Source organism: Ranitomeya imitator, chromosome 2 (genome assembly GCF_032444005.1).
Source record: "Ranitomeya imitator isolate aRanImi1 chromosome 2, aRanImi1.pri, whole genome shotgun sequence".
In the NCBI taxonomy this organism is placed as follows: domain Eukaryota; kingdom Metazoa; phylum Chordata; class Amphibia; order Anura; family Dendrobatidae; genus Ranitomeya; species Ranitomeya imitator.
In genome coordinates, this window is record NC_091283.1 from 462,677,128 (window position 1) to 462,692,701 (window position 15,574).

The following is a 15,574-nucleotide window of genomic DNA, read 5'->3' on the forward strand; positions in this document are numbered from 1 at the left end:
TTTCTCTTCAGGGCAGGTTGAGTCTTCGGACTGTCCTGGTGTAGATACTGTGGTGGACAGGTTGCAGCAGATTTGGACTCATGTAGTGGACAATTTGACCTTGTCCCAGGAGAAGGCTCAACGTTTCGCTAATCGCAGACGCTGTGTGGGTCCCCGACTTCGTGTTGGGGATTTGGTTTGGTTATCTTCTCGTCATATTCCTATGAAGGTTTCCTCTCCTAAGTTTAAACCTTGTTTCATTGGTCCGTATAGGATTTCTGAGGTTCTTAATCCTGTGTCTTTTCGTCTGACCCTTCCTGATTCTTTTTCCATACATAACGTATTCCATGGGTCATTGTTGCGGAGATACGTGGCACCTATGGTTCCATCTGTTGATCCTCCTGCCCCGGTTTTGGTGGAGGGGGAGTTGGAGTATATTGTGGAGAAGATTTTGGATTCTCGTGTTTCAAGACGGAAACTCCAGTATTTGGTTAAGTGGAAGGGTTATGCTCAGGAAGATAATTCCTGGGTCTTTGCCTCTGATGTCCATGCTCCCGATCTTGTTCGTGCCTTTCATATGGCTCATCCTGGTCGGCCTGGGGGTCTGGTGAGGGATCGGTGACCCCTCCTCAAGGGGGGGTACTGTTGTGAATTCTGTGGCAGAGCTCCCTCCTGTGGTCACAAGTGGTACTTCGGCTGATTCTCTCTGTGAGCTTCCGTTGGTGGAGGAAAGTGGTACTGCGGCTTCTGAGTTTCCTTCCTCAGGTGATGTGGTGAAGTCGTTAGGTGCTGCTCTATTTAACTCCACCTAGTGCTTTGATCCTGGCCTCCAGTCAATGTTCTAGTATTGGACCTGTTTCCTCCTGGATCATTCCTGTGGCCTGCTGCTCTGCATAGCTAAGTTCTGCTTTGCTATTTTGTTTGCTGTTTTTTTCTGTCCAGCTTGTCTATTTGTTTTTTCCTGCTTGCTGGAAGCTCTGGGACGCAGAGGGTGTACCTCCGTGCCGTTAGTTCGGTACGGAGGGCCTTTTTGCCCCCTTTGCGTGGTTTTTTGTAGGGTTTTGTGTTGACCGCAAAGTTACCTTTCCTATCCTCGCTCTGTTCAGAAAGTCGGGCCTCACTTTGCTTAATCTATTTCATCTCTACGTTTGTCTTTTCATCTTAACTCACAGTCATTATATGTGGGGGCTGCCTTTTCCTTTGGGGTATTTCTCTGAGGCAAGGTAGGCTTATTTTCTATCTTCAGGCTAGTTAGTTCCTCGGTCTGTGCCGAGTTGCATAGGGAGCGTTAGGCGCAATCCACGGCTGCCTCTAGTGTGGTTGGAGAGGATTAGGGATTGCGGTCAGCAGAGTTCCCACGTCTCAGAGCTAGTTCTATGTTTTTGGGTTATTGTAAGATCACTGTATGTGCTCTGACCTCTATGTCCATGAATTACCTTATCATAACAGAACTCCTTTAGTGCAATCAGACATAACATCACTCCCCTTAGTGGCAGAGTGACATTACTGCATCGACCAGGACTCTGGGGCGCTGCACACCCCCCCCCCCCCCCCGGGTTAAATCCAGTACTCCCGGACTGGGAAAAGAAGAACAACAATGCATGTTAGAAAAAATACACACATGCTAGCCACCTTAGGGAGAGACCCAAGTTGGGCTAAATGTAGCGGGACGAAAGAGACCGAAAAGCCCTCTACTTAAAGGAAATACATAGTGGATGCTTTCCTGAAACGGAAAGTACTTGCAAGCAGCATAATACAAAGAATAGCTGGTTTACCCAGAATCCTTTGCAGTAGGCGGAGCTATGCAAATCATCTCTTTCCACCCCAGTCTAATCCACAGCGCTTGGAACCGCCAAGCGTGCAATGCTGCGGATTAGTTTCTAAATTTACACAGCCAACCAATTCCTACCTGTGGACACGTGTTTCGGGCTTTAGGCCCTCATCAGCACAGGGCTGGAATTGGTTGGCTGTATGGAGTGGGGCTCGGTGAGCAAGCGATACACACATGCTAGCCACCTTAGGGAGAGACCCAAGTTGGGCTAAATGTAGCCCTGTGCTGATGAGGGCCTAAAGCCCGAAACACGTGTCCACAGGTAGGAATTGGTTGGCTGTGTAAATTTAGAAACTAATCCGCAGCATTGCACGCTTGGCGGTTCCAAGCGCTGTGGATTAGACTGGGGTGGAAAGAGATGATTTGCATAGCTCCGCCTACTGCAAAGGATTCTGGGTAAACCAGCTATTCTTTGTATTATGCTGATTGCAAGTACTTTCCGTTTCAGGAAAGCATCCACTATGTTAGAAAAAAGACATACAAACTTTTGAAATGCTATGAATAGGTAAATATATCAATGCTTCCCTTTATGGGAGGTGAGGTCACTTGAACAGTACAACAGAAACATAGTGGAACAGTTTAAATAACATCCTGACTTACTGACTATAAATAATTTCCTTTACCCAGCCGTGTATTCTACTAAGTGCAAATCTTTGAACAATAATTTAACTTTTCCTTTAAGGGCGAATAGGCTTAAACCACTAAAGGCTTACTATAAAACACTATGGTACAAAGTTAACATTTTCTTTACTTCTTCGACTTCACATATGCAGGACCGCCTAGCTACTTGTCTGGGCCTACTGCATCCCTTCTTATAGGTTCACAGCAACCATCTCTCTATGGTTTTCAGGAGGACTCACTAACCCCTATGGGTTCACTTACTAGCTCTCTAGCTACATGTTATCTACTATGTAAACATTATTGCTATCTTACTACTTAAGGCAACATTATCAAAGTGCAACAAGTAAACATTCACTTTAAGAGGAAAAATCAGTCTTTCCTGAGATAATGCAAACAATCAACAAGTCACTAATAAACTTTAAAACAAGAGAAACTTTCATGTCTTCATCAGGAATAGTTTCTTTGCAAAGTCTTCTTTCCTTGTAAAACCAGTAGAGAGCACCTTTAAGAAGGTGCAAACTATTTACAAAACCAGTTTGTGAATCATTCACCGTCCATGATTCAGCAGTCTCTGGAAACAATAATGAACTTGTGCAAAGAAAACCGTAAAACAATAGGGATCCCGGGTAAACTAAGGGATCCCTTTAAGAGTTAACCCTAAACGGGTTTAAGCAGCAAAAGAGCAGGAAACATTTAACTATTTACATTTTTCGGTTCTCCGAGGTTTAGTGCTGTAACTCAGGGGGTAGCACCGGCGGAGGTAGCCCAGCTGGACACTGGCGGCTACCAGGTGCTACATAAGGGGCTCCCTCACTCCACACAGGGGTCTGGGTACCCACAGTTCTTTGTTTAGGAGCAGCCGGAGCACCGGTCGTCACAGCAGTCAACTCCTTGGCAACTACAGTGGTAGTATTGGGCACAGTGCAGGTGGTGGTCCTGACAATTGTACCTGTTGGAGTGATCATGGCGGTCTTTGTGACCGCAGAGGTCTGGCCACAAGGGGACACTGTCGCTATGGGAGACGGTTGGGCCAGAGCCTTGGCGTGGTGCGCTACCGGACCTCTCTTCTTATGCACATCTAAGGCAAACCAGCCCTTCTCCCCAAAGTGTCTGGTATAAGTAACGATGTCCCCCGGGTAAAGATCTCGTTCGGGGTGTCCTTCCAGGAGATGCGACTCTACGTCCCGGCGGTTGACAAACACCTCCGCATACAGCCCAGGCTCCTTAATAAAGCCCCAACCTCCGCGGAACCGGAAGGCTACGATTTGGCCCTGCTTACGCGGGGCCGGGTGCATGCTGCGGTCCTTGCGGGCCTTGGCCTTGACCGCCAGGTCTCTCCAGTCGTAGGCCTGATGCTGGGCCTGGTATTTGGCCTCCTTCTCTTCCCACTTCCGGGCAAGTTGGGCCTGATATCTTTCCCAGCTGAGGACCTCCACTTTCTCTCCCTCCTGCCCTTCGGCCCCGGGGAACCCCATGAAATCTGACCCGGGGTTTACCCAACGGCATACAGTCCGCTCAGCATAGACTTCACCTTGCAGGGTAGTGGGCGCAATCGGGGCCTTGAGGAACCGCTCCATACCCGTGGCATGGCCCCAGGGGTCAAGACGCTGGAGGCGGTGAGCGCCGTGGGGTGGTGGTGCTGCGACTGGGCCCACCAACAGGTCCTCCATCACCTGGGCAGGGGCAGTGTACTCACCCGCTACCATGATGTCCTGGGGGTCGGCTGGCTCTGCCGACGGCGGTCGCCGAAACGGGGTCGGCAGGGGTTTCGGTCGTGGCACAGGGGGCGGCACCAGCGTTGATGGATCTTTCGCAGATGCTCCTTGAGACGAGGACTTGGTCTCCACCTGCAGCTGCAGTAGCTGATCGATCAGCTCCTCCATCCCAAGCTGCAGGGAATCAGTATCAGCAGTGAAGGCTCTGCCACGGTGCTCCTCCGGGTAGCTGGGGGAGCCTCCGACTTCCACTCCACACTCCGGCTCCGGGTGACTCGTCATGGCATCCTCCACGTGGCTGCTGTCCTCCTTGTCCTTTTCCCGCTCTCTCCTCCGTGGGTGGTTTCGTTTCTTTGGTCTCCGCCCACCATTGAGGATCAGGAGGCGGATCTCGGCTGCTGACGGACACGTCCTCAAGGTACAGAAATATTTAGACTTGGCAGCCATTACTTTTCGCACTTCTCAGTTCGTTCACGCCCACAACTCCACGCCCTTCTTCTTCTCCTGCGCTCCTCGTGGTGCTATAATGGTGGCAGTTTTGGCGGGAATCTTGGTGGCAAATAGCAATACACAGTCTTTGCAATAAATCACAGTTCAAGCACAATTCAATCACAGTTCCAAGGCACACATGACCTGATTCTGCAGGCTTAAGTACATCCTGTTCGTGATGCCAAGTTGGAGTGCCCCCAGATGCAGGGCCGCGGAGTGCTCGGTACCGGTCCTCTCTATCTCGGTGCTGGGGTTGTCACGGTGGCTGGACCCGGTCCATGACCCTGCCAAGGGGCGTCCAATAAAAAGGGTGATGAAAGTTTGTCGAGGGTTCGTGACGCCACCTGTGGTATTCGGTCAGGGTGACCGACGCTGCTTAGGGGTCCGCTGGGGTGATGGAATGGCAGCTAGATGGTATACCTTCACACAGGTGAAGTATATCCCCAGGTCTTCCCAGTAGGGTAGGTGGCGATGATGTGAGGCGCAATTAATAACGAGGACACAGGGTTGCAGTCTCTTTACCTTTTGACTGAAGACTTCGGGGTCCGCAATCCAGATCACTGCTAACAGGGCTGGCACATCCAGAGTTCCCTTTGCAGGTGGAAATCAGTGCCTACCAACTAGCGCCTGTGTGTTGTAGTCCTTCCCTGCTGAGCATTCGGGATAGTCCTCACAACTTTCGTATTCGTTCGTTCTCTCTCTCTCCGTCCCCCAAGTTTATCTGGATAGGACGCACCGGTTTGACGGGAAGGCCTGGAGTTATTCTGGGACCCTAGAGACGCCCCTCTCCCACAATTGCCCCCTATGTCTGCTTAGGTGATTTAAGGTAGACAGCCAACCTATAATCAACTGTCCTGCCGCTGTTTGAATTAATGCTTGAAGTCTGTTACTTCCTCGGCGTTCCGGCCACCGGCTACATGCCTCAGTAGGATGTTGCCGATCTCGGGGCACGACTCCTACTGGTTCTATCTCCTTTGTGCTGTGATCTCGTTTTTCACTTCTCCACAATATCCTTCGCTTCGCGTCCTTCCTTAGGATGCCGCCGCAAGGTAGTGCAGGCGCGGCTCTGTAACGTTCTGTCCTTTCTGCTAGGTACCTGCCAGGAACCCACCCCTGACAGGTCCTCCCTGGAGCTCTCCCAGGCTGCGTTCTCTCTAACTTCCTGTCTAACTCCCAGTTTTACCAAAGTGTGAAGAGTGGCCTAATACATAGTGCCTTTTGCTCCCCCTGGTGGCCGGAGTGTGAAGTGTAATGTGTGACTGTGATACCTGGTCAGGTGAACTCCTTTAGTGCAATCAGACATAACATCACTCACCTTAGTGGCAGAGAGACATTACTGCAACGACCAGGGCTCTGGGGCGCTGCAGTTGCACACAAAATGTGGTAGAAATCTCTGTAGTTACAAATGTAAGGCCCAAAGGTTGGGGATTGCATAAATGTTCTTATAATGGGAAGTACCTTTTATAAAGTTTATGCCTTTTAATGCTTGAAGTTCTGAACTGTTTTATATGAGATATACACTAAGAGTTAAAGGGACTCTGTCACCTGAATTTGGAGGGAACAATTTTCAGCCATAGGGGCGGGGTTTTCGGGTGTTTGATTCACCCTTTCCTTACCCACTGGCTGCATGCTGGCTGCAATATTGGATTGAAGTTCATTCTCTGTCCTCTGTAGTACACGCCTGCATAAGGCAATCTTGCCTTGCGCAGGCGTGTACTATGGAGGACAGCGAATGAACTTCAATCCAATATTGCAGCCAGCATGCAGCCAGCGGGTAAGGAAAGGGTGAATCAAACACCCGAAAACCCCGCCCCTATGGCTGAAAATTGTTCCCTCCAAATTCAGGTGACAGAGTCCCTTTAAAAGGAACCTGTCAGCAGGATTGTGCTGAGTGATTATAGTGATGAGAAAGTGTACTCGTTGCTCGGGTTTTCCGGAGCACGCTCGAGTGACCTCCGAGTATTTGTTATTGCTCGGAAATATACGGCAGTTTTCATTGCCTCAGTTGCATGATTTACAGCTTCCAGATCTCTCTCCTTTTTCCTCCACTACATCACATCATGGGGAACGCCACCTACCACGTACAAGTGAGGGAATGGTAAAAGCACATCCACAGCCATGTGACCTATTCACTATACCAGTGCGCCACTACTACTACCACTAATGACACCAATTATCTATCCCATGCCCAATGTACTGTGTTCTCTGCATCTTGCATGTCATACAAATACATTTTGACTAGAGATAGGAGAATTGATTGGCAGTCCATTGGCCACCTCAGTAATCTGTAAACGTTGGACGTGAAGCCTACCAGTCTCCTTACCGCCTGTAGTTCTCGCTTTTATTTTCAGTAGCAGAGCTAATCACAAAAAGATCCAGGAATACTGAGAGTAAGGAGATTTGTAGGCTCCCCTCCCAGTGGTCATAGAGAAAAAAAATAAGATCTTAAAAAAAAATACATATATGTTGTATCATCACATCCATAAAAGTCTGATCTACCAAAATATAGAATTAATTAGCTAGATCGGTGAACGCCGTAAACGGAAAAAAAATTGCAAAAAAATGCAGTCAGAAGTGATGAAACTAATATATGTATCACAAAATAGTCTAAAAATGCCAACTCACCATGCAAAAAACAAGCCCTCACACAGTGCCACTGATAAAAAAAATGTAAATGTTACGGGTAGAGGAAAATGGCGACACAATCAAAAATTTTTTGTAACACATTTCTGATTCTGAACAAGTTTGTAATTGCACTGATGAAAATAATCACATTGCTCCATCATTTTTACCACACGATGTACGTCGTAAAAACAATAACTTAAAAACAATTTTCAATTTCCAGGTACTTAGATTTTACTTTTCAGTACACCATGTGGTAATTTGAATGGTGTCATTCAAAACAAGTAGAACTGATCCCGCTAAAAAACAAGCCCTTATATGTCTATTTGAAAAAAAAAACTTGCGGCTTTGGGAAGAAGGGGAGAAAAAAAACAAAAATTGCAAAAAATGAAAAGTGGCCATGTCGGGAAGGGGTTAACACATAGCAATATCCGCAATGACTTTGGTTGCTGTAATCCAGCGGCGTCATCACACTGTATCACTCATAGTATCACTGTGCCGTAACTTGTTCTCAGGTCCTAATTGCGACCCAGCAGACGTCAGTATTTTACTGAATGAATTAGAGAATCAATTAGCACCTCGCCTAACACACAGTCTTTTACTGTTAAGCATTGTCTCCTTCATTTCCAGACTATAGTCATCAATTTTATGTCACAGCAATATAATGATCTGCTTTTTTTTTTTCCTTCAGGAAATTGCGCCCCTCTTGTCCGTGGACTGTGTCTGGCATTGCATCGCCCTCTAATTCTGGTGAATAGGACTTAGTAATAATACTATACAGAGCTATAAAAAACATTATTGGCACTGTTTTTGAAAAAAAAAAAGAGGATATCGTTTAGGGTACGTTCACATCTGCTAATATAAAATAGATGAGATTCTCAGCCAGGAAAGTTGGAGAGTGTCAAGCGAGTGTCATGCATTTTTTTCTCACGTAGCATCTGTATGACATTTGTATTCAATCTGTAAGCGGTGATGTCAGTAAGGTTACCACAGTTCGGCTATGAACTGCGATAATCTTAGTGTCGTCAGCGCTCGTTGCAGCAGCCGGATTCACATGATACTGTCAGTGTGTTCCTGCTGGCGTTCTGAGTGGTTGCATTACTCATGTCATTGCTCAACTCACCATCCGGATGTAGCAAAGTTGGAGATCATCATGGGATGTGGTAATAAATGGGTAAAAGAGGGTCAGGAGTGCTATGTACAAATAAAGGACTTTGCTCTGTGTGTCTTTTTAGCTTTGCACTTGCAGGGTTAGTAATGGGGGTGTCTTATAGATGCCTCTCCATTACTAACCCCTTGGCTTGATGCCAGATGACATTACAGAGCTGACATCAACACCAAAACCATTACCCCACTTGTCGCGGCACTAGGGCAAGTGGGAAGTGCTGAGGTTAAGAGCCAGAATTGGAGCATCTAATGGATGCATCATTTCTGGGGTAGCTGAGGGCCGATGTTATTAGTCTGGGAGCATTGGCAAACTTATTAATATCAGCTTGCAGCTGTCTGTTTAGACTTTGCTGGTTATTAACCCCTTCATGACCCAGCCTATTTTGACCTTAAAGACCTTGCCGTTTTTTGCAATTCTGACCAGTGTCCCTTTATGAGGTAATAACTCAGGAACGCTTCAACGGATCCTAGCGGTTCTGAGATTGTTTTTTCGTGACATATTGGGCTTCATGTTAGTGGTAAATTTAGGTCAATAAATTCTGCGTTTATTTGTGATAAAAACGGAAATTTGGCGAAAATTTTGAAAATTTTGCAATTTTCACATTTTGAATTTTTATTCTGTTAAACCAGAGAGATATGTGACACAAAATAGTTAATAAATAACATTTCCCACATGTTTACTTTACATCAGCACAATTTTGGAAACAAAATTTTTTTTTGTTAGGAAGTTATAAGGGTTAAAATTTGACCAGCGATTTGTCATTTTTACAACGAAATTTACAAAACCATTTTTTTTAGGGACCACCTCATATTTGAAGTCAGTTTGAGGGGTCTATATGGCTGAAAATACCCAAAAGTGACACCATTCTAAAAACTGCACCCCTCAAGGTACTCAAAACCACATTCAAGAAGTTTATTAACCCTTCAGGTGCTTCACAGCAGCAGAAGCAACATGGAAGGAAAAAATGAACATTTAACTTTTTAGTCACAAAAATTATCTTTTAGCAACAATTTTTTTATTTTCCCAATGGTAAAAGGAGAAACTGAACCACGAAAGTTGTTGTCCAATTTGTCCTGAGTACGCTGATACCTCATATGTGGGGGTAAACCACTGTTTGGGCGCACGGCAGGGCTTGGAAGGGAAGGAGCGCCATTTGACTTTTTGAATCAAAAATTGGCTCCACTCTTTAGCGGACACCATGTCACGTTTGGAAAGCCCCCGTGTGCCTAAAAATTGGAGCTCCCCCACAAGTGACCCCATTTTGGAAACTAGACATCCCAAGGAACTTACCTAGATGCATAGTGAGCACTTTGAACCCCCAGGTGCTTCACAAATTGATCCGTAAAAATGAAAAAGTACTTTTTTTTCACAAAAAAATTCTTTTAGCCTCAATTTTTTCATTTTCACATGGGCAACAGGATAAAATGGATCCTAAAATGTGTTGGGCAATTTCTCCTGAGTACACCAATACCTCACATGTGGGGGTAAACCACTGTTTGGGCACATGGTAAGGCTCGGAAGGGAAGGAGCGCCATTTGACTTTTTGAATGAAAAATTATTTCCATCGTTAGCGGACACCATGTCGCGTTTGGATAGCTCCTGTGTGCCTAAACATTGGCGCTCCCCCACAAGTGACCCCATTTTGGAAACTAGACCCCCCAAGGAACTTATTTAGATGCCTAGTGAGCACTTTAAACCCTCAGGTGCTTCACAAATTGATCTGTAAAAATGAAAAAGTACTTTTTTTTCACAAAAAAATTATTTTCGCCTCAATTTTTTCATTTTCACATGGGCAGTAGGATAAAATGGATCATAAAACTTGTTGGGCAATTTCTCCCGAGTACGCCGATACCTCATATGTGGGGGTAAACCACTGTTTGGGCACTCGGCAGGGCTCGGAAGGGAAGGCGCGCCATTTGACTTTTTGAATGGAAAATTAGCTCCAATTGTTAGCGGACACCATGTCGCGTTTGGAGAGCCCCTGTGTGCCTAAACATTGGAGCTCCCCCACAAGTGACCCCATTTTGGAAACAAGACCCCCCAAGGAACTTATCTAGATGCATATTGAGCACTTTAAACCCCCAGGTGCTTCACAGAAGTTTATAACGCAGAGCCATGAAAATAAAAAATAATTTTTCTTTCCTCAAAAATGATTTTTTAGCCTGGAATTTCCTATTTTGCCAAGGATAATAGGAGAAATTGGACCCCAAATATTGTTGTCCAGTTTGTCCTGAGTATGCTGATACCCCATATGTGGGGGTAAACCACTGTTTGGGCGCACGGCAGGGCTCGGAAGGGATGGCACGCCATTTGGCTTTTTAAATGGAAAATTAGCTCCAATCATTAGCGGACACCATGTCACGTTTGGAGAGCCCCTGTGTGCCTAAACATTGGAGATCCCCCAGAAATGACACCATTTTGGAAACTAGACCCCCAAAGGAACTAATCTAGATGTGTGGTGAGGACTTTGAACCCCCAAGTGCTTCACAGAAGTTTATAACGCAGAGCCATGAAAATAAAAATAAAAAATTATTTTCTCAAAAATGATCTTTTAGCCTGCAATTTTTTATTTTCCCAAGGGTAACAGGAGAAATTTGACCCCAAAGGTTGTTGTCCAGTTTCTCCTGAGTACGCTGATACCCCATATGTGGGGGTAAATCACTGTTTGGGCACATGCCGGGGCTCGGAAGTGAAGTAGTGACGTTTTGAAATTCAGACTTTGATGGAATGCTCTGTGGGCGTCACGTTGCGTTTGCAGAGCCCCTGATGTGGCTTAACAGTAGAAACCCCCCACAAGTGACCCCATTTTGGAAACTAGACCCCCAAAGGAACTTATCTAGATGTGTGGTGAGCACTTTGAACCCCCAAGTGCTTCATAGAAGTTTATAATGCAGAGCCGTGAAAATAATAAATACGTTTTCTTTCCTCAAAAATAATTATTTAGCCCAGAATTTTTTATTTTCCCAAAGGTTACAGAAGAAATTGGACCCCAAAAGTTGTTGTCCAGTTTCTCCTGAGTACGCTGATACCCCATATGTGGGGGTAAACCACTGTTTGGGCACATGCCGAGGCTCGGAAGTGAAGTAGTGACGTTTTGAAATGCAGACTTTGATGGAATGCTCTGTGGGCGTCACGTTGCGTTTGCAGAGCCCCTGATGTGGCTTAACAGTAGAAACCCCCCACAAGTGACCCCATTTTGGAAACTAGACCCCGAAAGGAACTTATCTAGATGTGTGGTGAGCACTTTGAACCCCCAAGCGCTTCATAGAAGTTTATAATGCAGAGCCGTGAAAATAATAAATACGTTTTCTTTCCTCAAAAATAATTATTTAGCCCAGAATTTTTTATTTTCCCAAGGGTTACAGGAGAAATTGGACCCCAAAAGTTGTTGTCCAGTTTCTCCTGAATACGCTGATACCCCATGAGTGGGGGTAAACCACTGTTTGGGCACACGTCGGGGCTCAGAAGGGAAGTAGTGACATTTGAAATGCAGACTTTGATGGAATGGTCTACGGGTGTCACGTTGCGTTTGCAGAGCCCCTGGTGTGCCTAAACAGTAGAAACCCCCACAAGTGACCCCATTTTAGAAACTAGACCCCCCAAGGAACTTATCTAGATATGTGGTGAGCACTTTGAACCCCCAAGTGCTTCACAGACGTTTACAACGCAGAGCCGTAAAAATAAAAAATCATTTTTCTTTCCTCAAAAATTATGTTTTAGCAAGCATTTTTTTAGATTCACAAGGGTAACAGGAGAAATTGGACCCCAGTAATTGTTGTGCAGTTTGTCCTGAGTATGCTGGTACCCCATATGTGGGGGTAAACCACTGTTTGGGCACACGTCGGGGCTCAGAAGTGAGGGAGCACCATTTGACTTTTTGAATACGAGATTGGCTGGAATCAATGGTGGCGCCATGTTGCGTTTGGAGACCCCTGATGTGCCTAAACAGTGGTAACCCCTCAATTCTACCTCCAACACTAACCCCAACACACCCCTAACTCTAATCCCAACTGTAGCCATAACCCTAATCACAACCCTAACCGCAACACACCCCTAACCACAACCCTAACCCCAACACACCCCTAACCCTAACCACAACCCTAATTCCAACCCTAACCCTAAGGCTATGTGCCCACGTTGCGGATTCGTGTGAGATATTTCCGCACCATTTTTGAAAAATCCGCGGGTAAAAGGCACTGCGTTTTACCTGCGGATTTTCCGCGGGTTTCCAGTGTTTTTTGTGCGGATTTCACCTGCGGATTCCTATTGAGGAACAGGTGTAAAACGCTGCGGAATCCGCACAAAGAATTGACATGCTGCGGAAAATACAACGCAGCGTTTCCGCGCGGTATTTTCCGCACCATGGGCACAGCGGATTTGGTTTTTCATATGTTTACATGGTACTGTAAACCTGATGGAACACTGCTGCGAATCCGCAGCCAAATCCGCACCGTGTGCACATAGCCTAATTCTAAAGGTATGTGCACACGCTGCGGAAAACGCTGCGGATCCGCAGCAGTTTCCCATGAGTTTACAGTTCAATGTAAACCTACGGGAAACAAAAATCGCTGTACACATGCTGCGGAAAAACTGCACGGAAACGCAGCGGTTTACATTCCGCAGCATGTCACTTCTTTTGTGCGGATTCCGCAGCGGTTTTACAACTGCTCCAATAGAAAATCGCAGTTGTAAAACCGCAGTGAAATGCGCAGAAAAAAACGCGGTAAATCCGCCATAAATCCGCAGCGGTTTAGCACTGCGGATTTATCAAATCCGCAGCGGAAAAATCCGCAGAAGACCAGAATACGTGTGCACATACCGAAACCCTAACCCTAGCCCTAACCCTAGCCCTAACCCTAGCCCTAACCCTACCCCTACCCCTAGCCCTAACCCTAACCCTAACCCTACCCCTAACCCTACCCCTAACCCTACCCCTAACCCTAATCCTACCCCTAAACCCTACCCCTAACCCTACCCCTAACCCTAACCCTATTCTAACATTAGTGGAAAAAAAAAATTCTTTATTTTTTTATTGTCCCTACCTATGGGGGTGACAAAGGGGGGGGGTCATTTATTATTTTTTTTATTTTGATCACTGAGATAGATTATATCTCAGTAATCAAAATGCACTTTGGAACGAATCTGCCGGCCGGCAGATTCGGCGGGCGCACTGCACATGCGCCCGCCATTTTGGAAGATGGCGGCGCCCAGGGAGAAGACGGACGGGACCCCGGCTGGATCGGTAAGTATGATGGGGTGGGGGGGGACCACGGGGGGGGGGATCGGAGCACGGGGGGGGGATCGGAGCACGGGGGGGGGAATCGGAGCGCGGGAGGGGTGGAACGGAGCACGGTCGGCTGGAATGGAGCACGGGGGGCTGGAATGGAGCACGGGGGGGTGGAACGGAGCACCGGGGGGTGTGGATCGGAGTGCAGGGGGGGTGATTGGAGCACGGGGGGGTGATTGGAGCACGGGGGGAGCGGACAAGTGCACGGGGGGGAGCGGAGCACTGGACGGAGGGGAGCCGGAGCAGTGTACCGGCCAGATCGGGGGGCTGCGGGGGCGATCGGTGGGGTGGGGTGGGGGCACATTAGTATTTCCAGCTATGGCCGATGATATTTCAGCATCGGCCATGGCTGGATTGTAATATTTCACCCGTTATAATAGGTGAAATATTACAAATCGCTCTGATTGGCAGTTTCACTTTCAACAGCCAATCAGAGCGATCGTAGCCACGAGGGGGTGAAGCCACCCCCCCTGGGCTAAACTACCACTCCCCCTGTCCCTGCAGATCGGGTGAAATGGGAGTTAACCCTTTCACCCGGCCTGCAGGGACGCGATCTTTCCATGACGCCGCATAGGCGTCATGGGTCGGATTGGCACCGACTTTCATGACGCCTACGTGGCGTCATGGGTCGGGAAGGGGTTAAAAATAGGGAGGACCCCATATATTTTTTTGGAGAGTCCCCCCTTTTAAATAGCCAATTAAGGCTAGGTAGACAGCTGTGAGCTCATATTAATAGCCTGGGAAGTCTCGTGGATATTGGCCAATTCCCAGAATAATATCATAAGCCCCTAGCTGTCTGCTTTCTCTCAGCTGGTTAATAAAAAATAAGGGGACTCCACGCAATTTTTTATTTTACTTTTAATTTTGAATTAACAGGAAAATAAATGTACAGTAAGATACACACACTACACTAATTATATATCTCAATTACATATTTCTATCTATTTTAACTACTGTATATATGAATCGCCCACCAGGGCCGTGGGGTACCTGGTACCGGGTCCGGTATTCACAGGGTGATGTCACGGTGGCAAACCGATCCCTGGCCCTGGGCACCCATGTGAAAGGGAAATTGAATAAAGTTTATGTTCGTGACGCCACCTGTGGTATTCGGTCAGTGAGGACCGATGCTGTCTTAAGGAGTCCTCTGGGGTGATGTTATCACAGCTAGATGGTATAACTTCCCACAGGTGAAGTATATCCCCAGGGCTCCCGGTGTGTAGATGGAAGATGGTAAATAGTGCAGTAAAGAACGAGGACAGAGGTTTGCAGTCTCCTTACCTGGTTTACTGTAGCTTCAGGCTACTGCAGACCAGGGCGCCAGATCACATGACAGGCAGGGTCCGGCCGACTTGGAAGCGAATTCAGAGTCCCCTTTACCAGGTGGAGTTATAAGCCTTCCTCATAGCGTGGTGGTGTTGTAGTTCCTTACTGCCTATGGCTTCTGATAAGGTCCTCACAGTTCTCTTTGTCCTCTATAAAAGTGGAACATAAACCCGTATGGCAGGTTACTCAAACTTTTTTACAGGATCTCTATCATGACACAGACTCTATTTGTCACTGTGCCTTCTGGGTATTCGGGCTGACAGGTGACGTGTAAGGCTGGTATCACATTTGCGTTTAAAAACGCAGTGTTTTAAATGCAAACGCATTTGTTGAAAAAACAGGTTTAAACGCGTTTAAACGCTGCGTTTTTTAGACGCATGCGTTTCTGCATGTTTTAATACAAACGCGGCGTTTTGACGCGTTTACATGCGTTTATTCCTGCGTTTGCGTTTTTGAAACGCATGATGAGAAGTGTGTGACAGCTGACAATCATCAAAATTAACAAGAAAACCCACTATAAACAGAAATAGCTAGGG